We start from the raw sequence: 27447 nt of genomic DNA, 5'->3' as shown, positions 1-27447 counted from the left end.
CGAGAGGTCACTCTGGTGGGCACTGTTATGCACACTTTAGACAACCCTTTTTAGGTTCTAAAGAATTGGGGTAGCTGGTGGTGGATACCTGAAACTATCAAACTACAACCCAGAACCCATGAATCTCGAAGACAGTTGTATAAAAATGTAGCTTATGAGGGGTGACAATGGGATTGGGAAAGCCATAAGGACCAAACACCACTTTGTCTAGTTTATGGATGGATGTGTAGAAAAGTAGGGGAAGGAAACAAACAGACAAAGGTACCCAGTGTTCTTTTTTACTTCAATTGCTCTTTTTCACTCTAAATATTATTCTTGTTATTTTTGTGTGTGTGCTAATGAAGGTGTCAGGGATTGATTTAGGTGATGAATGTACAACTATGTAATGGTACTGTAAACAATCGAAAGTACAATTTGTTTTGTATGACTGCGTGGTATGTGAATATATCTCAATAAAATGATGATAAAAAAAAAAAAAGAAGTAATTAGAAATAGTTCTAAAAGGAAATGAACTATTTTTTCAAAGTTATTTAAAATTCCAAACTCACAGTTGTTTAATTGCTTTTCTCTGTTGCAGTGTAACCAGTTCTGAATTAAGTTCTGTGGATAAGTGAAAAAATGATTAGAAAATTAAAGTATTCCAGAAACACCAAATGGAAATTTAAATGTGTGCAATCTTTTATTTTTTTTTAAATTGAATTCTATAAAGTGTGCTAAATGTGTGTGTGTGTGTGTGTGTGTGTGTGTGTGTGTGTGTTATTTTTGTTTTGTAGATGTGGGATAAGAGCTAAATATTATATCTAATAATATAAACAAAGTAAGCCGCTATCCTGGACAGGGGATACAAGTGTCTGCTTCCCTCTTTGGTATACTCATTCATTCATCTGTCCAGACTCATATAGTAAGGAATTTAAATCTGAAGTTGACTATGTCAGATTTTTGAAACAGAAAGGCTTCATCCTCCTTTTCCTTATTCTAATTCCTCCTGAATCAGAACTAAGGACAGCCACTGTCTAGGTCTTTCAGTCGACATGGTTCTTTTTGGAGCAGGATTACTTCCTTTTTCTCCTTTTTTTAATCCATTTTTCCCATAAAAGCTGGGATTAATGTTGCATCTTCTGTATCATTCCATACATTGTGCCACAAAATATGTACAGGAAAATGCAAATTATATAGAACTTTAAAAATATTACTTCCCATTTTGTAATTATTATAATCACATACTAAATCACCCTCAGCCCTGATAAACCACTAGAGGTTAATTTCACCCTGCTCCTTATCACTCATAAACCTTCCCAAAGACTGTTCCCTTCCTTTCGAGTGCCGTCCTTCCCCACCCAATCACATTTTGCCGGCTAACTCCTATGTATCTTTCTGGGCCATTATAAGTGACCTGTTTACGTAAACCTTTCCTCCTTGCATCAGCACTCTGCAAAGCTGTATTACAGAATTTAGCAGGCTGTGTTGATTCTTGTTTTAAATATGTTGTCTTTAGGAGAAAACAAACTCCTTGAGAGAAGTGACTATATCTTAACTTTCCTTCTGTCTGCAATACATAGCACAATGCCAGGAACAGGGTTAGGTACTCTACTTGCTGAATGATTGAATGAGCACAATCCCCAAACAAACATGACATCATTGAACTAAATATAATAATGAGGATTTACGGTAGACTGTAAGGTCATGGAGATATTTCCTACTCAGAATTCCTTTTAAAGTAAATGCATTATAGTGTTATAAGTTATTGAAACCAACCCACCCTTACACTTTACTCAGTTATTTTTATGTTTGTTGAGGCGAGCCTTGATTCCTGATGAATATGCTGAACATACAGTTCATGGTAGTCATTGAGAATCTAAACAATTTAAAATTTGAATAAAATTTCTTGATGGTATATTTTTTATTAAACTTTGATAGTAAAAGAAAACATTCTAAAGTTATTGCTTGACATATTAAGATTTGTATTTTCAGTTTTGATCTATTTGAATTCAATGTTATAATCTGCACAATATGTTTGATTTTATAAAAGGTGTTATTTAAAAATCAAGACAATTGTTTTACTGAAAAAGATAAAAAATTGTCATGTAATTTTCTTCCTGTCTTTAAGATGTAGCCACAACTTTATAAACTCTTACTACAGTAAACATGACTATGACAACAGATTTGCAATTTTCTTAACATCCTTAAAAAGGTGTTGAGGTAAAATTTGAAATACTATCATTGGGATCCTTAAGAACATTGTAGAAATACCTAGAACTGGAACCACTACTCTCTAAGGATATATTTGCATGTGTTTTAAAACACAGACTCTAGTAAAATATTATATTCTTTAGGATTTTGAAGTACTGGCAGAGGAAATTGTTTTCTCTCCCAAATTATATATTTGACATTTTCTGCCTTTCCATCTTTATAGTTGAGTCTCCCAGGGTTGTACCTTTCTTACAGTCCTATCGAAATTTGAAATTCCTTTGATTTCTTCACAAATCAATGATTTAACTGTACAGGAGATGTCTTGTGCCTCATACATGATAGAAAAAAATTAAATATGTTGTTGCACATGCTTTTTAGAGTTAGTGGGAAAGTTTAACAATGGATGCTTATAGCAACATCCTGATTGTAATCCTTCTTATATAAGTAATTTTATATAATTGTGATTTTTATTGATTTAGGAATAAATTACATTTTTTCAATTATTTTTCTACCTATACTTGTGCAGAGGGAAACTGAGAATGCTAAATCAAGACAACTATTTAATTATATCAAACCTTAAATTTAATCCAGTTAAATCATATTTTTCTTTGCACTTTCCAAATTATTATTTTATTTGCATTTAAAGATGTTAATATCACTATCTTTTTTTCCACACATCTAGGATCTTTGGTAAAGTTATATTGTCCCATTTACAGTGGTGTTTTCTATAAAGCCAATTTGGCCATTAACTACTGCTTTACTGATGAAGGACATTTATTCAACAACTATTTCTTACAATAAAACCTATCACAACAATAATCAACTTAGCAAAAACTTTTTTTTTAAGTATACACACTTATACTTGTGGGCATAAGCATACACACCTCTAATTAAGTAAAAGAAAATAAAGCATTACCATCGTTTCACCACATGTATTACTCTCCACTGAAATTGCCTTAAGTCCACCAAAATTTGTAGATGCCACACACAGTACATTCAGTAACTTTGAAAATAATTCCCATTTTTCATCTGTGAATTCTGCAAGAATCCTAAACTAGCAAAAGGTTGGTATAATCATTCTACTTCATTCTCAGTATTCTTCATCAGTCAGAAATTAATAATAGATATATTATACCACCTGAAGTATCCTGCTCCTTTTCTTTCTTCATTACTGCATTCTATTTTTCCTCACCTTCAATTATAATGATAGCAGAAGGAGCTGGATGATGGAGAAGCCCTCCCCTCCTGGGGCCCTTATCTGATGATTTGCAGCAGTGGTTCTCAAAGTGTGGTGCCTAGAGCTTCAGATGGGGCATTGTCAGAGGCTTGTGAGAAATACAAATTTGTAAGTCTGTGGGTGGGACCCAACAAATTGTATTTTAATAAACTGCCAGGTGGTTCTGAAGCACACTCAAGTCAGAGGACCACTAATTTAGGGAGCAGTTACCATGACAATCACCCGTTAGAGATTGCACAGAAAAGTCCATGCTATACTTGAAGGTCTTTCCAAAAATTATTTGTTAAATACAGGGAAAATTGATGTAAATGAGATACAGTGCCTTTGGATATGCTGCAAATTAATAAAATTGATCCTTGAACTGTTGTGGGGCCATGTACCTCCTGGGTCACAACGTGAGGTTTGACAAATTCAAATACCAAAGAGTCTTCATAGAGTTTGTTATGAGTATTCTTTGCCATGCATTGGCTTATGAAAACATTCTTTTTAAAATGTGTTCTATAAAGAAAGAAACTCCTGCCCTCCTTCTCCATCCCATCAGTTTCATTCTCCTTTCCTGTTTTTAAATTTAAGTTTTATTAGAGAAGTTGTAGGTTTACAGAAAAAATGATGCAGAAAAATACAGAGTTCCCGTATTCAACCCCTCACACACAAACACACAACACAGTTTTCCCTATTATTAACACTTTGCATTAGTGTGGCCTCTTTCTTAAAATTGATGAAACAATATTATAATTATACCAGTAACAGTAGTCCATAGTTTACATAAGTATTCACTGTTTGTATTTTACAGCCCTATAGTTGTAACATATATACAATCTAAAATTTCCCTTTTTAACCACATTCGAATATAATTCAGGGTGTTAATTATATTCACAACGGTGTGCTACAATTACCACCATCCATCACCAAAACTTTTCCAACAATCCAAACAGACACTCTGTACCAGTTAAGCATTAAGCCCCTGCCCAGCCCTTGGTAACGTGAATTCTAGTTTCTGACTCTATGATTTGCTGATAGTATACCTATAGGGTTACTCCGCTTCCTCCAGAGTAGGGTCCCACCATCAGAACACAGGCTGGCACAACACTGGGGAGGGCTTAGGGAGGAGCCAGCAAGGGCCCCATGAGCTTCTGTTTACATTTTTAAAGCTGCATTTTCTTTATCTTACTCCTCCATCTCGGTTGACCATAAGTCCACCCCACACTTTTTAAAGATTCTCTAAAGAATCTAGCTTCAGCTGTGCAAGTCATATTCTTATTTATTGTTTCGGGTGGAGGGGAACCTCTCTTAGAAGAATATTAAATGCAAAACCTTTTTTCTTTGGAGAAAGCTTTTGTGTGTTTTATTTAGACATCATGTCTTTTATCAGCCATCCATCTGCCTTTCAATAAAATTTTAGATTGTGGTGGATTATCCTTTTTAAGCTGCTTTATATTTATTTGTTCAAAGCCTTTTAATTAGACCATTTGACCATTTTAAATATGCAAAAAAACTAATACTATTAAGTGTTTCTGTGGCTCCTTCTGTTGCTGTTTTAGTTGTGTCATAAATGCACTGACCCTCCACAAACAGGGTTAATTAGAGTGTGAGTGTTTCAGTATATGCACATGCAGTGGCTGTCAGCTGTAGATGTAAGATAAAGAACAGAGAGCTGAAGATGTAAGATAAAGAACAGAGATTTACTGAGCAAGGCTCTTTGTGTCTTAAAAACAAAACCCATGTAATTATGAATGATATTTTTAGGGAGTCTGCCTTAAGGAAATGAATTTGCATTCTCTGTGTCTTATATTAATAGCTCAGTGCCAGGTTTTTTCCACAAAAGACTTAGCAAAGCATCTATATTTTCATATATAAACAATTATTTTAAAAAGTCATACACATTGAGAAAAACATTTAATAAGAAGATTACTATGATGAAATTTAAATAGCATAAATGATCTCTCTCTGTTATATGTAGAAAATTATGATTTATACCATTTCTGTACTTAACCATTAAAACAACAAATAATCCTTCCTTGTTTCATTCTTTCAGCCAAGTATTGGAAATTCAGAATCCTACTTTCAAAGAATGGTAGTCTAATAGGGAAGAGAGAAAATAAACAGAAAATTATGAAAAAGCTAAAGTACAGATTTGGAGCACTTGTGCAGGAGGGAATTAAGAAAGGCTACCCAGAAGCCTTAACATCCCCATCCTGGAGCAGATTTGAAATAAAGGGGGAGACAAGTAATGAGTCCTCTTTTTGGACAATGTGAGATGTGCACGTCTTTCCCAGTGAGTGGGGGTTGACTGAAATATGCTCATGTGAAAATGTTCCATAGGCTGGTGGATATACAAGTTTAGAGATAAAGAAAAAGATCTGGACTGGACAGACGTATAGTTAAGGTTACCCAAGAAAACTGTGCATGAATAGAAGTGTGTAAAGCAAGTACTGAGAGAAACAGTCCATCTTTGAGGGTCTCTCTAAGGGAGGGGCTGAGAAGTTGTTGCTGGAAAAACAAGGGGGAGACCAGGAGAGAGGGGTATCATGGAAGAAAAGAGAGGAAAGAATATTTAAGGGAAAAAGAGATTTCAGGTTAGGTTAAACAGCCTAAGTAAAATAAAGCCTGGATTTGGGAACTCTGCTATAAGCAAGTTTAGAAGTTAGGAAGCCAATTTTCATTGAATTAAAATTGGGTAGAAAGTTCAACACATGTTGAAAACATTTTTCCTAATCTACATCAATCTATAGCCTTCCCTCCACAATGTGTTTCAGAGAAAAGTTTCTAAAAAAATTCTAAGTGAGGACAAGTGTCCATGACCTCTTTCCTTGGAACCACAGAAACAGACTGCACACGTTGTTACAAATCATTAAAGCTTCTGTTCTAGAGTCTTCCACTCGTAACCTCTCTGCCCGTCTCAGGGTCTTATCACATTCCCAGTGGGAGAATGCAGTTTCCAAACTGTGATTCTGACTCTGATCTTCCATGTAAAAGAGTGTTCTTCAGGCACCCCACTGAATCAACCATAAAACATCAGTTAGGCATACATAGCGTGACTCAGAGACTTTCCTGATGAGTTCTAAGAAATCTATTAAGACCCAAAAGAGCCTTCATTTTTATTCATATATTTGATCTAGAGATTTGAAACTACAGTATACTTTGATGGCATAATCAGCCTTTTCCTTTACAGTGACATCTACTGTTAAGTGAATTCAAGTTTTTCTAAATTAATAACTGAAATACCCTGATTGCTATCATCTCCTGTGTTGGAAGGGCACTGAACAAACTCTTCCCACGGTGTGTGGTCAATATACCACAAATCTGGCCTTTTCAATTTCATTTTAAGAAATGGTTAAACAGTGAAGTTTCTTTTTGTAACTTGGTACTCCCTTACAACATACTTGAAGTAGAAATAATAGTAACTATTTACTAGTTTATTTGTGCCAATTAATTTTGCTTTTTAAAGAAAATAAGTTTGAGCAATTTGGAGGCTGTTACTTTAAATGGTAACAAACGTTTTGAATCCTTTCCTCTTTGTGAGCAGGTGTGTGAATTGGATACACGGGGGCCCTGGTAACTGTGTTCATTTTAGAAACAGACTTACCATTACTTACCTTAACAAGTTTAGCTTTAACATCAGGTGAAATAAAAGACCTTATTTAAAATAAATTCTTTTCAGCTGTTACATATTTTTAGATTGAAACATAAGAGTTCAGATGAAATAATTAAAGAAATTCTTTAAAATTATCTTTTATAAATATTTCATGTTAGATTTCATGAATCAAGATTAGAAAGTATACAGGTCAATGAGAAATTATTAAGGGGGAACAAATACGAAAACTAGTTATGTTATTTCATTATGTATTTTTTATAATAAATGATATAATAAGTAAAATACATGAAAACCTATAAACTTGGGATTTATACTGGCAGGCCAATAGATAGATATAACCTTTATTTTAGGGTTGAACCACAATGTGTTAAAAATCTTTTTTTAAAAATTCTACCTAACTCCCATTTTTTGCCAGCAAATTCAATTAAGAAATAATTCTAAGGCTTTAGCATATCTTAAAAAAATTCAGCAGTATATTTTCTACTCCTTTAGAATTTATATTCCCCAACTAAATACATGTAACTAATTAGAATTTAATAAGCCTTTCACCCAAGAAAGAATTCTGATCTCTGTAAAGCAGTGATCCTTGCCCTGCTTATAATGTCATTATCAAGTTCTTTATTCTGCAGCTTTATATAAAAAAGACACAATTATATGTTATTTTCCTGCATGTTGCAATTATGCACATTTTTCTTTCCATGAATATTGCTTCCTGGAGAGATTATTCTTTGAGATAGTAGAGAAAAAATTTAACTATTTTTCCTATAGAAATAAGAATTCTCTAAATAGGTAATAGATTGGAAGGTGAGGCATATTTAACATGAATCTGATTCTTTGTCATTCCCAGTAGATGAAGGATAAATTTACAAAAATAAGGCCAAGAAAATGAAATGTGGGATTTCATAGTTTAACATGTCAAAATTTTTTTACTACCAACAATTCAACATAGTGTAGCCCCAAATCACACTCTAAACCACTGTGTGTGTGTGTGTGTGTGTATGTGTGTGTGTTTAGTACTATAATTTGACAAGGCAATCTGTCATCACGAATTTGAGAGAGATAGGAAATTCTAATGGATTTGGTTGCAAATGATGTTATTCTGTTTATGTAAATAGCTGTTAGGGTCTTAGGTAAAGTGACCTTTCTGTGCTGCTTTTCAGGATTTATCTCACTTCTCCACAGTCTCCCACCTGCCATTCTTGTCCTCACTTTGTTTCCAGATTTCCTTTCATACTTCTCGTTTATGGTTTTATTCCCCCTTCTTTAGTTACCTAAAGTTCCCCATGCATAATCATATAAGGCTCCATTTATTGTTATTCCCTTTAAATGATGATTTCCAAAACAAATGTCATTTATTAAGTAATAATTACTTAAGGACATTCTTAACTGCCAATCAAACCTCTTGATCAGCCTGAGGAAGCCAGTTACTGTACTGAGTTCATGTCTTTTCATGCACAAACTATGACCCTTAATGTTGATTTTTCAGGAGTAAAAATTCAAGGAAAAGGTGCTCTGCCTTCTACTGAAATGGCCTGGCAGGATCTGAACTCACTGGATCTAGCCTACCAGGGGATTGAGTCATGCTCATGAATGCACACACACAAACATTCACATGTGCATAATTGCACGTAAAGGCTGGAGCACAGCTATTAGAGGAGACAGGAATAGCAGAGAAGAGGAAGAAGCTGGAAGAGAGGAGATAATTAATGGACCACACTCCAAAAGGGATAGATGGGATGGGTCTAGAGCATGGGGGAAAGCATAGCCTTAGGAAGGAAAGGTACTTTTCCCTTTGTGACAGAAGAAGTGGGAGTGAACCATTGGAGATAAGAGGAACCTTTGAGGTAAATGGAAATACAGTTGCAATAAATCTTCTTGGATGCTTTCTATTTTCATGGTAAAGCAATGAGAAGTCATGGTGGGACTGCACATTTTGAGAAGAATAGGAAAAAAATCACTTGACTCAAATGTATAAGTTCCTCAGGCTGCCTGGCTAATTCCTTTTCTTTAAGAATCCGTTCTCCCATCATTCTCCCCCTGGAAGCCTTCCCATAAACTTGCCCCCATGTAGGATTGTACTTCACTGAACTAAATTCCAAAACCACACTGTGTTTACTTCTGTCATAAATTTGTATCCTCCTATAATGCCCCCCACTAGTATGTAAGCTCCGTGAGGATGGAGAGTGAGGATAGAGATTCATAATGTTTTGTTCACATCAGTATCTCCAGGCACCTAAATTGTCACTGACCATATTATAGGTGATCAATGAATGAATTTCACTTATCGCTTGTCTGTCATTTGTACTACATTGTGAACTCCTTGAAAGGAGGGACAGTGTCTTACTTGCTTTTTCATACCCAATGCCTAACATAAATTAAGAGTTCAGTAAATGCTTATGGAGGCATAAATGAATATGTGACTTACCAAATGCTTACTGTGTAGGTTTCTTTATCACAGAACATTGTGATTTTACTCCAATATAAAAAAAAAATCGAAGAATTTGCTCAGATTTGCAAGTGTGCAGAAAATTATGCTAGAAACTAGGATTACAAATCAGAAAACTGATGGAAGGAATCAGTTGTCAGCATTTTTTCAAGCCCTGCAGGTGATTCCAGTGGTTGAGAATCCTTGCACTGGATATATTTAAAGTGGGAATGCTGTCAAGGAAGGTTAAAATATTGAGTACCTCTGTGGAAGGCAGGGCCATCTGGGAGGAAGTTTTGAGCAGGCTCCTGGGGAGGAATGAGGAGCACCTCAAGAGGAGAGAGAGTTGCTGAAAGAAGATTGCAGGGAACTTAAACACTGAGTATTTACCACATCATCAGGCATGGGGCTATGTGCTTTACATGCCTTGCTGCTTGTCTTCCTAACAGCCTTGCAAGGTATGTGATTGTGTTCCTTTACAGATGAATAAATTGAAGTTTATGAAGTTTAATTAAGTTCCTCAATATCCCACATCAAGTGAACAGAAGAGCAAAAAGTTCAAGCCCATGATCATCTGGCTACAAAGTTCATGATCTTTCCACTCCACCAGAGGTTCTCAACGCTGACTGCACAAAATACCTAGGGGTTATTTTTGCACTCCAATTATCTATGCCCCACTCAAGAGTTGTTCAATCCCAATTTCTGGGTAAGAGACCCAAATGTCAGTATTTTATTTTAAAGCTCAGCAGTATTTTTAAAGTGTTGCCAGGGTTGAAAACCTCTACTACAAACACCATACCTCCTCCTGAATTTTGCTGAAAGCCGAGCTGCACACTCTGGGCTTGCAGGTGCTCTTACCTGTGAACAGAGACTTGGTTTAATCAGTTTATCAATGGACAACTCCGAATTCAGCTAAGGGAGCCACAATGTTAGGCATCTGCCAGGTAATTTGAGTTGCTCTTAATAGGAGTCAGCTTTCAATGATAGGGATTTAGCCCGACGTTACTTTGAGTTATTAAATACATTACACCATGTCTAGTCTCTGACTCCATAAAGGGTCTTATGATACAGCTAATGCTTTATACAAACGACCCCATTCCAACAGTAGTTAGGTAATACTTGGTTAACACACATACACACACTCACACAGACACACACAAATGTTTCAGGGCATGGTAGATGTCATGAAGCAATTGTTAAATTTAGGAAGATGAAGTTATCAGATTTTCTTCTATTAACTTTGGGAACACAGAACTCATTTTTCTTTGTATTGTAAAAACTTGCTGCCAGTTTCCAGGGTCATTCACTTCATATGAAATAAAATGCATTTATGCAATGCCTGGAAATCATATCAAATTTCAGTCAGATATTTAGCACATGATATATGTGTAAGCTACTAAATTGATCAGTTTACTCTCATTCCCAATAAGAGATTAGGAAGGAAAAAAAACATAAGATAGATAATATAGACTAGTTTATAGAATAGAATATATATTCTATAATCTATTACAGAATAATAGTAATCTCTAATCTATGTAATAGAATAGTATATAATCAATATAATCGAATCTGTCATCTATGATCTCTCTACCCTGGCTAAACATTAGACGCTAGGAGGAATTTTAAAGCAAACAGTTGCTCCGGACCTACCCCCAGGGATTTTGATTCTTGTTGGGCCCAGTCATTGTTATTTCAAAAGCTCCCTAGGTGATTCAAATCTAATGTTTCCCTCCATTTTCTCAGTCCCTCCACTGTTACCAAAGATGGGTGTTAAATAAGAAAACTCTGTAAGTCACATATTTACTGTCAATGATGATGATCATGATAGTAACTCTAATTTAATTTGCAATGTGCTATGGGCTAACCAGTGTTTCCAAGTGTTTTACATACAGTAACACCTTTAGTAATCACCATAGCACTATGGTGAGGGTATTATTATTAGCATCATTTTGCAAATAAGGAAATGGGTTTAGAAAGAGTGACTCCTCTGCACAGGTGGAATGTGCATCCTAGAAGTCTCACTCCAGCATCCCATACTCTTACTGCCTCTGCAGCTCTCGCATCAGGTTCTTTTTCCCAATTTCAGTATTAGATGATAAGAAACTCATAAGATTCTTCTCCCCTGCCTCCTAACACCTGCAAACTACAGGATTTGCCTTGTAGTGGGATACCAGCAAGTCTTCAAGATTCAAGGAAGTGATTAAACTGTTTTGGAGAGGGAGATCTCTTTGTTTTTCAGTAATACAATGGAAGAAATTTAGGCTTTGGAATTAGGGCCCTGGGCAAGTAATTTCATTTCTCACCCTGTTTTCTGGCCTGTAAAATGGAAATAATAATTCCTAAATCATAGGATTTTAAAGGATTAAGTGGAATAACCAATGCTCCATTGCACACACTAGGCACTCAACACACATGGGTTGCCTTCCTCTTGCCCTGTTCCCTTTCCATAACTCTAAAATGTTTTCTGATTCCTTTGTTCCTTTGACCTCTGCGTGTTAAAGGTATTATGGGGTAAACAAAGTTGTGTATGAAAAAAACATACCAGATAAGGTAGAAAGCTTCCTATAACCTTCTCTCTCGTACTACCAATCTCTCCAAATGCCTAAAACCCCCACTTTGGGATCTCTTATAAGGAACTCTTAGAATAAAATGCATTCATCTAAAATAAGGCACTAGGTCACCCTATTTTATTTACACAATGGGTACATCTTGCCATACCCTGTAGCCCGTTGTCATTAGCATGTACAATTAGAGCAGGTGGAGGACTGGAAAATTGGGAGGTTCTTTTTTCTGTAACAGTCTTACTTAGTCTGTAGTGAAAAAGGTTTGGGCAAACAGAAATAGTATTTAAAGTTTTAAATGTGTTAAGTTGCTGTATTGCTCATGCAAAAATGTTTGTTTTGTTAATGTGGTTAATCAAATCATAATATGATACTTATGCTTACCTAAAGAGTAGATAAAACAAAAATAATTCTTTCTTGTAGGTATCTAGCTCTTCAGGGGTGTGGATGATATTTTCATCTGCTGCAGAACATTTTTTCTCTCTTTAAACCCTCTCTTTTCTCTATAGTTAATTTACTATGAGGTTTCCTTTCATTTTCTTGATACAGTTCAGTCAATAGTTTGTTTCTAGTCGATCTTTTGAACCTATCAATCTTTGCATTTTCTCACTCTAAAGATGTGCCCTTGCTTTGGAGAGTTTTAATATAATATGCAAGCTCTTTTTTTTTTTTTTTTTTAAACTCTTCTCTGGGTTTTATATGTATTTAAATATACATTACAATTAATTTTTCAAGGGTTTGTAAGGAAACATTTGCTTGACAGCATTTATCAGTTTCTTTAAAGCTCCTCATCTAGGTGATCTCTAATTTCTGACTTTTTTATTATGTCCAACTCCTGGTGACCATAATCTATGCCATCTTCTCCAAAGATACTAGACCAGTCTGTCTTCTTCAACCAGCTTTCAATCAGATTCTGGATCTGATAATCCTTCTCATGTAGAGATTTTTTCCTATTCCCTTGAGCTCACTCACTCTTTCCATCTTTTAACTTCATATGAAAGCAGTTTTACACTTTCCTGGTGATGGGAATTCTCATTCAAACTTTTCTTCACTGCTATCTACAGTTTTTTTTTTTGTTTTTTTTTTTACTTTTTTTGACATAAATGGTGGGCATTTTTGGGGGTAAGCCACTTGGGATTTGATGGTTTCAGATTTATCCTTTAGTGACTCTATTATATTCTCTTTGTAATATTCATCCATAACCTCATCTTGCTCTGGATATTTAGATTTTTCTTCCCCAGATCTTTCTTCTAGCAAGTCTGTTTTAACCTCAAATATGTCCTATTCATTTTCTTATTATTTGCTTTCATACTCAGCATTTCAAATAGTTTTGTGTTAAATCTGGCCTCCAACAAAGGAGTTTCTAGTCCTTCATACTCTTTCTTAAAATGTCTGTGCTCATCAGAAATTTTAACTTTTTCTTTTTCATCTAAGGCAGAAAACATTGTCAAGCTCTTTCTGCCTACATTTATGAAGCCAGCTTTTAGCTATAAGAAACCCAGTGATAGCAGCCCATACCACCATCTCCCAGAGAAAAATCTCAGCATTCTGGGCCTGGACTCATACCTGCAGGCAAAGCCCCCCACCTCCAGCTTTGTACAGCCTCCCCAGGCTAAGCCTGTCCTAAAGCTTTGTGCCCATTAGTGTGCTCCCTGTAGCACAAGTGGCTGCCACAGAGCTGCCTCAGGTAGTGAGGGTCCTGTTGGCACAGACATTGCAGGAAACACCTAGAACATCCCACCCAGAATGCAAGCCAGCACTTGGAAGTCAAGACAAACCAAGGGGAGGGGGAGAGGAGTGTCAAGGGAGTGGACCCCTTTTTCCTTACCTTTGCTACATTGTAGATCACAAAAAAAATATGAGTCATAGTTGTGTAGCCACAGGGAAAATGGGCGAGACTGCTATATCTGGCCCCACCTGGCAGGCCAAAGGGTCATACCTGTGAACCGTCCCAGCTGCCGGCTGCCTGGAACTGTAGTAATGGGCTCTCCTGCCTGGGCCATGTGCTGAGGCTCTTTTCTGTGTCAGACTTCCTAACTAGAGCCCTGGAGCTGCACCATTTTGAGAGGTGCTGGAGATCTGTCTCCTCACAACACACCCACTTCAGGTTGGTCATTAATTTTATGTGTGTGTGGAAGTGTGTTTTGAGGGGGTAAATTATCTTAAAAGAGTTCCTGCTTGCCTTTAAATAATGATTGTGGATTCATCTGTTTTTCCTTTAATTCTGTCAGTTTTTACTTCATGTATTTTGAAGCTCTGTTTTTAGTTGTATGTCTTGATGAATTGATCATTTTATACTATGAATAGTCCCTATTTATCTCTGATAATACACTTTGTCTTGAAGTGTTTTGTATCAAATGATAGAGGCACACCAACATTTTTATGGTAGCTCTTTCTTTACTCTTTTACTTTCAACCAATCTGTGGTATTATATTTAAACTATATTTGTCATAAGTAGCATAGAGTTGGGTGTTGATTTTTTTTTTCTCCAGCCTGATAATGGAGTGCTCAGTCAGTCCATTTACATTTAATATAATATTTCCTATCATCACTAGGTTTCAGTTTACTGTCTTGGCGTTTGTTTTGTTTGTCTCATCTGTTCTCTGTTCCTGTGTTCCTTATTTCTCTGCCATCTATTTTATTAAATATTTTAACAGTCTATTTTTTTCAGAAGTTTTGTCTTGATATGATACAATATATATCTTTAATTATCACTGCCTGTCTTTAAATAATATTATATTACTAAAAGAACAGTGTAAGAACTTTACAAAAGTATAATTTCATTTACTTACTTCCTCGTAAGTAATAAACATTAAATGTTATTTTTTATTAAAACAGTCATTAGACTTTTAAATGTTGACAGACAGCCAGATAATCATTTTTAAAAAATAGCCTTCCCTGACATTTATCCATGGTAATGTTCTTCATTCCTTCCCATAGATCCAGGCTTCCGTCAGGAATCCTTTCCCTTCAGCTTAGGAAACTTACTTTCTTACTGCTTGTAGTACATCTCTGCTAGAAATGAATTCTCTCAACATATGTCATCTTATTTCAGCCTCATAGTGATTGATATTTTTGCTGAAATAGAATTCTAGGTTAACCAGTGCTTTCCTTCAACACATTGCAGGTCTTTAGGCATCCAGTATTTTAGATGAAGAATAAGGCATCATTGTCATAGTTGTTCCTTGTATGTAATGTCTTTTTTACTTTCACTGCTTTTGAGATTGACTTGCTCTATCTTAGGTTTCAGCAATTTAATTATAAAATGCACCAGGGTGATATTCTTTGTGTTTGTCCCACTTGGGTTTCACTGAGCTTCTTCTTTTTTTTTTTTTTTTCCCTCCAATACATGTGTTGATATCTTTCATAAGTTTGGGAAAATGCTCGCTTATAATCTCCTCAGGTATTTCTTCAACCCCATTCTTTCTCTCAAAGCCTTCCGGAATTACAATTATACATATGCTAAGCTGTTAGATAATGTGCTGCAGTCAAATTTTCTGTTCCATTTTCTTCTTTCTTTTTTTCTCTTCTGTTTCAGTTTGGATAATTTTATTGACCTAAGTTTCACTGATTCTTTATTCTGTTGGATTCAGTCTGCTGTTTATCCCACAAAATGAATCCTTTATTTATGACATTGTAATTTCCACTTTTAACATTTCTATTTGTGTCTTTTTCATAGTGTCCCTATCTCTGCTGAAATCCCCCAAGTGTTACACTTGTTTCCCACCTTTTCCATTTTCTTTTAACATATTTAGCTGTGGCAGCCCAGGGGGCAGAACCGCGCCCCCCTTAGGGAAAAGGGTGGAGCCTTGAGCACCACCGGCTGCCGCAGGTGTGACCGCAGCACAGACATTAAAGGTCACTGAGCCTAATCACTGTTGGTAATCAACTTTCATGAGACTCAGCTGAGGTTTCTTTGTAACCAAATCTAGTGAGGCTCTGTTGAGCTTTGTAAGGCACTTCTCTTCTTCTTGTTTGTGTGGATCATCTACTTCATTTTCCAACTGGTCATCTTTGGAAAAACTCCTCCTGTAAGTAAGTCCCTATTAAAATTCATGGGGAACATTTTGCCTGGCATGTTCTTTGGTCTTGGGGTTGAGTTGGGCTGGAGCATATCATAGTTTAAAAAAAAAAATCTCTGCTAGTTCCAACATCTGGGCCATTACTGGGTCTGCTTCTATTACTTATTTTAAATTTACATTATAGTTCACATTTTTCTACTTCATGTGTTTCATAAATTTTATTGTCAACTAGACTTTATGGGGACAATTATAGTAACAAATAATATTTACCTCCAGAAAAGCACTCACCCCTTCTTCTATCAGGCTGATAATGTATGTATATGTTGGGGGGAGATGACTGAATTTACTATATACTAGATCTGGGTCTGGGATTTGTTACAGTTTTGGTTAGATTCAGCTCACCATTGGCTTTAGCTGTTTTGAGAACAGGAATAGGACTTCTGGAATTTCTGGGCAGGGATAGGACTGGGAATGACAATGCTCCAAAGAGCTCTCCACACTTCAAGTCTGGCTGCCAATGTTTTGAAGCACTGGAGATCTCTTCCTCTTTGTCCTTCAGTCCTCAGCTGTCCAGGCCTAGGACCTTTCTCTGCATCCCGCTGTCCTTCCCCCAGGCTTTGGAGAGCTGCAGCAGTGAGGTGTGGGGGGGGGGGGAGCCGATGCACCTGGGAGGAATCACTCTTAGGTCTCCTGTCCTGCCTGTGTCAACTACCCCCCCAAATATGCAGTGAAGGCTGGTGGAAGAGTTGGCAGGTGGGTACAGGTGGGTGCCTTGTGATTCTAATCTATGATACCAGCCCACTTGCAGCTGTCAAAAGTTTGTTTCTCATTACCCTCATCTGCGGTGGCAGTGCCCCTCCTTCCACTGTGTCCCCAGGAATGAGAAAAACCTTACAGTTCTTCTCTCCAATGGAGGGCTAATCCCATTCTGGAAATTATTTGATTTAGGTTTCTTTTGTGTCTTACACTGTATGGTGGGTTTAAAAATATGTAATTTTGAGGCTTATTTGTTGCTCAGGACAGATAAATTTTGATGGGGAAGAGAGAGCATGGGAGGGTTCCCAGTGAGTTTTAAAGCACTGAAGTGTTGATATGAGAGCAGTATAGAAGCCATGCTTGTCCATAATATTTGCAGGACCTGGGGCAGGAGTATAAGTAGAGACACATAAACCATATGTCTAATTATTTAGAAATTATAAATCAAGATTACAAATGGTTACATCTAACATGTTTTTTTCCTACCTGGACAAATGTGACTTTATAATGATTTTGAAGGCCAAGTTCAGATGGAAATTCTCAGACTCCTAAGAATTTCAGACCTAAATGTAGCAGCTCAAAGAGAGACAGCACCCATACTTCCTGCCTTCTGTTCCCATCTCTGGTTCTTTCCTACAACTGAAAGTGCTTTGCATACATGTGTATGGAAACCTTAGCACATTGTTTCAGACTTGATTCATACCCCCTGCATCCATGTCCCCACAAAGAACCATCTCTTGCCACCCCCAGATCTTCAATGTGTGTACCCCAGAGGCAGGACCATCCTTGGGAAGACAGATCTAGGACCAATTTCAGGGCCATTTGGACAGGAAATTCCAGGGTCCCAAGTACCCAAAGCATGATATAGAAGAATGTCACTGGTTCTCCTTCTAGGTTACTGGTTCTCCTTCCAACCCATAGCTCTGTGGAAAGGCACAGCCAGAGTAGGGAAAGAGCAGCAGGGCCCTTCCACATGTGAGGTCCAGGGGATGGGCCTTCTTGACTAGGTGTCAGAGTAAGATTGAGCCTTTTGGAGATAGGTGGAAAAGCTATGTGGATAGGAGGCAAATGTAGAAGGAAAATAAAGGATGCTAAGGATGGCCTTTGACTCTTTGCCCAGGACCAGCTCTTAGAACTCTACAAAAATGGGGTGTGAACCTCTCTCTAAGAGTAGAATGTAGCTTTAATATTGATGTTGATACTTTTGAAGAAATAGGTTATCATACATGTTCTGGAAGGCTGTTGTCTCCAGATTGACATATTATAAGAGCAGAAGTAGTACATAAAATGATTCAAGGCAAAGCTTGCCTCAAATAACAAAATAGACAAATTTGGCCCAATATCAATGACACGAAAAAAAGAGAAATGATTTCGCTATCTAATTTTATACTGCTTTCCAACCAAAACCAAGCTGAAAGGGGATAGATGATTTGCTGAGCCGAGACATAGAAACCCAAGGCCTTCAGAGGATAATCCAGTCAGTAGCAAATGGAGACTCTGTAGAGAAGCCTGAAAAGTCTCAAGAACTGGAAGGAAAAGTTACTGTGTTTCTACCGGAAATGTGGTAGCTGAAAACAGGACAGGCTGAAAGTCTTACAAAGAGCAGTGGCCTCCCAAATCCCCTCCTCAACACTATGCAACCAGGCAACTTCTCCTCCCTCCCCCTGCAAGAGGTGATGAGTTGGGGGCTTTTTCTCTGGAATACCTTAACTAGAGAGGCTACAAATTGGAATATTGGAAATGGTGGTGAGCAGGGCGAGGTATGGAACTGAAATCTTGAAAATTAAGTAGAAATTTGTACACCGAGTGGTGAAAACTCTCCCCACAAGCCTTCTTAGCCAGCTTTGCTCCTGGAACCCTGGTAACCAGGCTTGTACTCCTTGGCAGAACACTGAAGGGGGGTCTACTCTGGAGGATCTGAGTTACTCTTGAAGAAGTTTTGCTGAAGTGGCTCCAAATTGCCTAATTGTTTTATAATAATGCCCTGTGTCCATATGACTGTGCCAGTCTCTGATTAGCTCTTTAGTCACACTTAAACATGAGCAGACAGTAAAGGAATACCAGATATTTAAGAAAGTCTCTAACATCAAAGGTACCAAAACCAACAAAAAAGAATTTGAAGGGAAAAAGACTTCAGGAAACAGATGAAAGCTTTAAAAACTGAAATTTATATTCCCATAGATATTATAAAAGATATTGTGCACATGAAATAAAGCCTAGAGCTATGAAAAAAGAACAGCTAGAGATAAACAGAATTCTTAGTAATTGAAAATATGTTAGCAGAAACATTCAACAGAAGAGAGATGAGGAATTCTTCCAGAGAAGAGATGACAGAAAGAAGATGAATAGAAGAGAAAAGATAATAAAATTAGAGGATCTGTCTCAGGGGTCCCACATAGAACTAAAAGGAGTTTCAGAATGAAAGAACAGAAGAAAGAGGGGTCAGAAATTGCTAAATACATATAAGAAAATTTCTCACATCTGGGAGATACGAGTAAAAATCCCTTGAGTTTCAAACATAGTAAATGGAGGGGAAAAGTAAAACCACCCCAATGTACAATGCCATGAGATATTAGAACACCAGGGTTAAAGAAGAAATAACAAACATTTACTGAGAGAAAAAACAAAACAAAACAAAATCAGGTCAAATAAAACAGATCAGAGAACAGAATGACTTTTCAATAGCAACACTAGAAACTAAAAGACAATGAAGAAATCCTTTGAATTTCCTGGGAGAATAGTTGTTGATCAGAAGGAGAGACACCAGAAGAGATGTTAACCCACTAGTGCAGGTGTTGGGCTTGCCAGCCAAAGCGCAACTCACACAGACGCTGATGGAAAGCTGTTTTACTTGCATATAGAGAAGGGACAGGGTAAGGTCACCTTCACTAGTGGGCAGCGCTTCCCCAGAGCCAGTGGGTCCCAATCCCTGCCCAGTGCAGGGAGGGGTTCTAAGCACAGCACCCCTCTCTAGTTTGTGTGCTGCACCTGTGAAGGAACCCTGCTCCTTTCCCACCAGGGACACGTGTACCCCTGGGCTGTGAGCTGGAGGTCATAAAACTTGCCCACCAGAGTCAGACGTCTCCAGTGATTGTTTACATATTCTCGGGACAATAGGGGAAGGAATGTACCAGATTCCCCTTATCTACTAGGGACTTGTGTTTTATCCACCAGGCCAACACACCTGGTCTTGGGCACAGGTGTATTTGTGGGCTCCAGGGAAAGGCAGCAAGCCTGCTAGGACTGCCCCCATCACAAAAGTATTTCCAAATGATGCATTTTATTTCTAGCCAAGCTACCAATTAAGTGGAAGAAGAGAATAAAGATATTTTCAAGCATTCAAATTCTCCAAAAATTTATTTGTCCCAAGCATTCTTTCTCAAGAAGCTACTAGAATATATGCTCCCCCCCAACCCATCCATGAGGGAGTTTGTCAAGAAAGAGAACTAAGAATGCAAGCAGTAGGACACAACAGAGAGGCAAAGAGCAGACCCAGGATTACAGATCAGGAGAGAGGTCGGCAGAAAGAGGAAGCAGGGTTGGGGTATAAGAACTGATAAAGTAGCTGATATGTTTGACTCTATTAAGAGGAATTTTACCTACCTACTGGAGAGTTTTAGAAAGTGTAATGTTGGGTACATAGAAAATTAAGCAAACAAAAGAATGGCATAATTACCAATGTCAGGAAAAAAGAAAAATGTGTAAAATGAAGGAAATATAACCATAAATCCCCATGCAACTCACATGTGAACAATATAAACATATCCAAAATAATGTCAACACAAATAAGTACTTCATCTAAAACTGTTGTGTAACAAAATTGGGAGGATTAAGGAAAGAGAAGAGTGTGTGTGTGTGCGCGCACATGTGAGAGAGAAAGGTTGATTAATAATGCACACACTGGAGGAAGTATATGAGAGCTAAATCCGTATCTTCCATAGTAGAAGGCCAATAGATAATATCAACATTTGAAAATAAATAAAAAAAAATAGATACATGAGAGCATCATTTGGATAAGGGAGGAATCATCGTAACAACAGTTAAAAGTGGAAGCTGTTGCCTCTGTGATTCAAAGGTGGGGAGGGATGGGGCAGAGAATGGTTTAAGCCTTATAGTTCTATGTGGCTTTTACAAACATATGCATGGAATTTTTTATATATAAATACAATTTTTAAAGGAGTGAAAGCAGTGACTAGTAGAGCTCTGTGGTTTTCAAGCTGTGCTTCTCAGGTTCCCTGAGGTTTCCTGGAGTCCCCTCAGGGTCCAGCTGATGGAAGAGGAGATCAAGTTGGCAGGGCCACAGGCTTCTCACCTGAGATTCTGCTACAGGAGCTGTGCTTTTTCATTTTTAAGTTTCAGTGAACTATTTCCTTTGAACAGAGGGTTCCAGAGCAAAACAACAACTTTGAAAACCACTAATTAACCATGTGCTCAAATGAATAAGCTGAATATAATAACCACCAGACTTGATCAAGTTGAATTCTCTCCTGTCATTTTTTTTAATCACACAAAATAGTATTGTCCGTGGTCTAAGACTTGGTAAACTTTAAGAAACTTGGACTCAAACCAGTTTTTCCCCTTGGATTTCAAATCTGGTATACATTTGATTATGATATATTGATTATGCATATCTCATTTGATCTGGACAACAACTCTTTGAAGTGAGTATTATATTTCTGATTTTGTGGATGAGTAAATTGTGAACCTGGGATATTGACCCGCCCCAGATTGCATGGTTAACCACAGAAAAAGCCAAAAAAGGGAATCTATGTGTTCAGAGTACTATCCCATTTAAGCCACACACCTCTTAATTAGTAAAAAGGCTGATTTTGATCAAAAACATACATACAATAAAAGGAGTCCAAATTATGTATTTGAGATGACCAACCTGTCACAGTTTGCCCAAGACTTTGCTGAGTTTAGAGCTGAAAATCCTGCATCCCAGAGAAACCAGGACAGATAGCTACCCCACCTACAGCAGTCAGCCCAGAAGACAATAAGAGGTACGCATCATGGAACGAGAGGGAAATAGAACAAAATGCTAGCAGATGAAAACGATCAAGAAAATTTATTTAGACAAAGCTGAAAATGATTTCTTACCTGTATCACACAAATCAATTTTAACAAAAACAATAGCAAAACAATTAACACTCACTTTTTAAAAAATATTTATGTAACCAAATAAGACTGGATTTACGATCATGTCAATATCCAAAACAGCACACAAATGTGATGCTACTAGAGTTTGAAAAGTAAAGACCTCTCTAGAATGAGTGTTTCATGAGAAGAAATCAAAAAACACACAGATTTTCTAAAACTCCCTTGTTGACCTCAGTCTCCTCAAAGTCCACCTCAGCAAAGTAGCTTTTCCCCAGGCAACCTTCCCAGGCTGGCCTCCACTCTAGTGTGCCTGATTCTTTTCCCACCCTCCCTTTCCTTGTTCTCACCATATTCTTTAAGATCACCCTTCTTCTTTCTTAAAATTATCTTAAGTCCCCCTGAGCTTCTGTAGGTCCTTTCCTGCATTAGAAAACATCACCTGCGTTCCCTTTCCAATCCCTGTAACAACCCACCCTCAGTACAACAGCAAAGAGAAATCCAGAGGACAGCAACAGGGATGTCCCTCCACAGGCAAGGAAGAGAAAGAGGGAGTGAAGAGAGGCTGCAAATATTCTTGCTAGAATGTTGTGTGTGTGTGTGTGTGTGTGTGTGTGTGTAAATTATCAAGGTAAAATAACCTCATTCAGTACATTTAAGAAAATTTGGGTTAAGGTTTTTAAAAAGAACCCACAAATCATCTTGATAGGATTCCTTATAGTCTTTTGTCTTTCCCTCTAGTGCCTACAGATATTCTAGTATATTTGAAATTATGGTACCTGTACATTTTTGTTAGGATTTTTAATCTAATGTTTCATAAACATTAGCCCATTTCATTCTGTTGTCATCAAAGCTGTCACAGAGCTTAGTTTTTTCTCTATTAAAAATGATGCTATAATTAGCATGTATGTATATATGGCCCTTTCCATGATTAGCATTATTTTTATTGGACAGACATCCAGAATAGGTTGTCCATTTCATCTAAGTTTTTAAAATGGATTGGCATTTAATAGAATTAAACATAGCATGTTGCTGTTTTGAATCTCTTCCATATCTGTTTTTAGAGTCCCTTTTGTTCTAATGTTGCTTAGGTACATTTTCTTTACTGTTTCTTGGGCTGCATTTATTTTTGTTACATGTCAAACAACTACTACTTGAATTTATTAAACTTTTCTTTTTATAATTAACTTTTTTTGCTCCCTCAAAACAACTTTACATGAATAAAATATGCTTTTAAAAATAAAAGATATGCAAAAGAAATAAAGTCACCTGCGAATCATCACCCTTAGAATACTACCAGTGCCAGTCTCTCAAGGACCACAAGAAGGAAGAATGACAAGGGCTGTTTGCCTTCCAGTGACCAGGTTCTTCACACACATGAATATCTCACAGATCTGCTGAGGATCATTAGAAGTAGCAAGATCTGGGTTTGAATTATACCATGTTGTGATGGTTAAGTTCATGCGTCAGTTTGGCCAGGCGATGGTGTCCTGTTGTTTGATCAAGCAAGCACTGTCCTGATTGTTACTGTGAGGACATTCTGTGGACTTAAATCTTTAGTAAGTTGATTGCATCTATGCATGGTTACATCTTCAATCAACTGAGGAGATTGCTTTCAACAATGAAAAAAGTCGCATCCAATCAGTTGAAAGCCTTAAAAGGAGAAGCAATGATTGCAGCCGTCAGAAGAAAGAATTTCCATCTCTCCTTCAGCCAGCCAGCTTCTCCTAGGGAATCTGTCAAAAACTTTCATCAGAGTTCCCAGCTTGTGGCCTGCCCTACAGAATTTGTACTTGCATATCCCTACAGTCACGCAAGACAGTTCTAAAAATCTTGTAATATTTACAGATATTGCCTGTCAGTTCTGTTTTCCTGGAGAAACCTAATACAAGTCAATTTGTGATAGTTTGTTACAGCTGCAATAAAAAACTAATACACCATCTAATTTTGTTCTGAATGTACACCTTGGTGAACCATGTGCTTTTGCTCAAGCCAGGGTCCTAGTTTGTGAAGACTCAAGTCACATCTTACATTTTCCCAACCCCCAGAACCCCTCCACCTGTGCAAACACCTAGAAGGTGTGTAAATATCTGTTGATCAGTTGAAAGCATTTAATAAAATTGGAGTGAAATTGGGAGAATCAGTAACCCTAATTTAAAGTGATTTAATAGGAGATTAAAATAAGTGCAATTTATTAACTTTGTAATAATAAAGGGCACCTTGTAAACCACTATTTACATATTTATAGGCGAGATCAGGAGAAAAACATTTCACAACCACTTATTAGTTTTGTGACCTTAGACAAGTTATTGAAGCTTTATTGATGACCATGCCTACTTTGCTGGGTTTATAAGGATTAAATAATGTGCTTGGCAAGTGGCAAGAATGCTATGAATGATAGCTATTAATAATTTAAGATATCTTATAATAGCACATTATTAAAAATAGCTTTTTTAAAAACCAGTATTTTTAAATATTTAATTTTTATCCTTCATCATTCCTTCAAGAAACCGTTTTGACTGCCAACTTTGTGTGAGATGCGAGCAAGATGCTGTGGGAGATCCAGAGAAATCACCCTTGCCCTTAAGCAGTGAGTCCCCTTTCCATAGCCTGTGGACATCAATCCGGGCATTTTTGGATACTTGTCCCAGCAGAGGGGTGAAGATTGAGAGGCTCTCTGAGGAAGGAATTTACCGAATAATGAATGGAGGATGCTGTTTGGAAGGGAGAGCGTCCTGTACTAACAGATATCAAACCGCACCGAAGATTTCCAGTTTAAATTTTTCCATCAAACTCCCAGAAAAAGAAAGCTGTTCCCAACAGGGCACCTCAAACATCAAAGTAAAGAAGGTGTGCCATCACACATGTCCACCCCTGCCAGGCATTTTTGCTACCAGCATTCACCATCCACAGAACTGGTGCTAACACACTCTATTTCTGGAGAACGGAGCACAGATTAACTGCCTGTTCATGATAAATCAAGGGTAGCTAATTTGCCTGTTACATGCCCAGTTTTCTTTGGAAGCAAGCCCTGAAAGCTATTTTTCTGATCAAATCCTAACTCTCATGTGAAAGAGCCAAACAACATTTATTCATGATAAAGACTGAGCTCTAGCCATTATAAATCTTATCAATTGCCTCATGAAGGTTAAGGGAAAAAAAGAAAAAAATTCCCATTGTGCCTACTCAACCTTGGGTCTAGACTAATACTGCTAGTGCTGTTTCAAAGTTCTGGAATTTCCACTATTGGCACAGGGTAATATCAAATGCAGATAAAGTAAGGAAATATATTTGATTGATGAATGCTGTCCTATAAGGAATGGCCAGTAACAATGCAATAAAGAAAATTGTTATGGTTTATTAATGTGGAATATTAGAAGGACCTAGCATTTTCTCTTTTTTTCCTCTATTTTTCTTACAAGCCAGCATGATCAACTGGAATGATCTTAAATATTTTCCAGTTAATAATTAGAGTCAATCACACATACCTAAAAATGTGTAATGATTTTTGTGGGCTTTGGTAAAGGTGTTCTGTACTTCGTATAATACTTCATATAATCTTTAACTGTTGAAGAAAAACCCAAATGTTTTGTTTTTTGCTCCCAAATCAACCAAATACAAAAATATTTATTTAAAATGTGAGTCAACATATAATAATTTTTCATGCATTAAAATATACACTTTTACAGAAGGAGTTTTTTCAGTTTGAACATTCCTTGAGTGTCGGTTATGTGCTAGCACTCTCGAAAATACAACATAAGTGAATCGTGTGGCTGAATGTGAACCAGATGGCTGGATTCCAACTCTGTCCACTCCTCTTAGTTCACATATGTTTTGATACCATCTGTGTCCTTGGGGTGGAGTGTTTTGATAGAGGCAAAAAAGAAACACAGGGACAGAGATGTGTGCTGTCTGGGCCATGTGGTTCTTTCTCTGCATTTATGAAGTCATTTGAATGCCACCATCTATTAGCATTGTATATAGCCTGCAATTTCAGTAAGATAAACTTGGGAGATAAGAATAAGGAAAGTTTCCTCTTCCTCTTTTCCTCCTTTTAATATTTATTTAAAAAGACATCTGTTAACAAAATTAGTTGAAGGGGTGAGCAACCTGGTAGGACACTAACCTATACAGGGCATCAAAATCCCACTGAAATAAATTAGTAGTGTGGCGCTAGTTAATCAAGTTTACATCCGTGGTTCATTAAAATAGGTCTTTCTCTAGATGTGGTGAAAAATAGCCTAGAACGGAAATTTTAAAAACCAACCACTAACAAACAGAATGCTGTTTTTCTGGAGTCAGACTTTTGCTGATGAATATTTTTGAGATGTCCACACAAGTGGCAAGGAGAAGCGGCAAGCGTCACCACCATCCTGAGCCAGCTGACAGTAGCCCAAAGTTGGCAGCCACAGCCAACTGAAATTTGGAAACTCCAAAATGCTTGGCATAGTGGTTTGTCTGTTTATCGAAATTATGAATCCTTTATCAGGCCTTTCAAGAAGTCTGGTTCAGAAAATTGCATATGATAAATTCACTATTTTGAGCATAAAGAGGTAAATGATTTTCAGCAGCAGATCATTTGGTCCCAACAACCACTAAATAAATGCATTTTAAACACATGTTTGTCAGTGGTGATTTAAAGGGGCCCCACATCATTAATCCTTGTCTGACCCTGTTTGATGAAATACATTTCTTTCTCGTTCACTCAGTCTCCCTTCAATGTATAAATATATACACACACACTTTTTCTTTCTCAGTCCTCACTAAAGTTTTGCAAGATGGTCCTGAAAAGAATCATTACACAAGGGAGGCAGAAGTGGTCTTTGTACCCTCTCTTCTTGCTGTCTGGTGTATAAAATGCAAGGCAAGTGAATAAGTTTTTCCATAGTTTTAAAATATGAATTTCCACAATTCCTATAGGCAAGTGTTTCCTCTCACAAAAGAGCCACAAACAGGCAGCATGGCTGTGTGTCTTCCTCTAACAGATCCCAGCTGATTTACTTAGACTCATTTAACATTTAACAAATGATTTGCCATTTTTTTTTATCACGGGCATAGCCATTTTGGAAACAAATATATGTGGATATTAAAACTTAAATGCTATACTACAACAAATATGTCATGCCCCAAAACATTTGCTTGGTTCTCCTGAAAGTTAAGGAAGAAATCCAGCAAACTTGCATGGTCATATTGTGTATACCTGGGAAGTTATTTATGCTGAACAACAGAACAAAACTTGAGCCGCCTTGCTTTCTGCTTCCAAGAATGCCAGTCAGAGAACATTCTTTTTCGGGCAGCCAAGTTTGGAAGTCAGTTGGTTTCTGGCAGTGAGTAGGGGGAAGGGATGGCAGAGGGGGAAGCACAGTGAGTCCTCGGGCTGATCTTAGTTTCCAAGGCTTTCCATAATAGCCATCAATGAAAGCATCTCCTTTCACCCACGCAGAGACAGGTAAAAAGACAGCTGAGTAAATCAGCATTCGCTCGAACAGCGGAAGCTTAGTCAGAGGGAGGAGGGGGAGAAGGGAGGGCGTTAGAAAGGCTGCCATTGGTGAGCTTACCAAAGG

General features: G+C 37.3%; 1 protein-coding gene across 4 annotated transcripts in view; it reads left to right on the top strand.

The window, feature by feature from the left end:
• DTNA (dystrobrevin alpha) overlaps window positions 1–27447 on the top strand; it is a 403763-nt gene that overhangs the window by 105319 nt on the left and 270997 nt on the right. The window contains exon 1 of one of the 4 annotated variants that reach the window (XM_037805728.1): window positions 27235–27332. The exons of 2 other annotated variants lie outside the window; for them this stretch is intronic. The gene's annotated coding sequence lies outside the window, so the exon portion shown is untranslated. Of the gene's footprint in view, window positions 1–27234; window positions 27333–27447 lie in introns of those variants that run through there. One more of the 4 variants, XM_037805731.1, reaches the window with a different exon arrangement.

Source organism: Choloepus didactylus, chromosome 16, assembly GCF_015220235.1.
Source record: "Choloepus didactylus isolate mChoDid1 chromosome 16, mChoDid1.pri, whole genome shotgun sequence".
Lineage (NCBI taxonomy): Eukaryota > Metazoa > Chordata > Mammalia > Pilosa > Megalonychidae > Choloepus > Choloepus didactylus.
The sequence above is the reverse complement of the archived record's forward strand: the minus strand, read 5'-3'. Positions and strand labels throughout refer to the sequence as shown.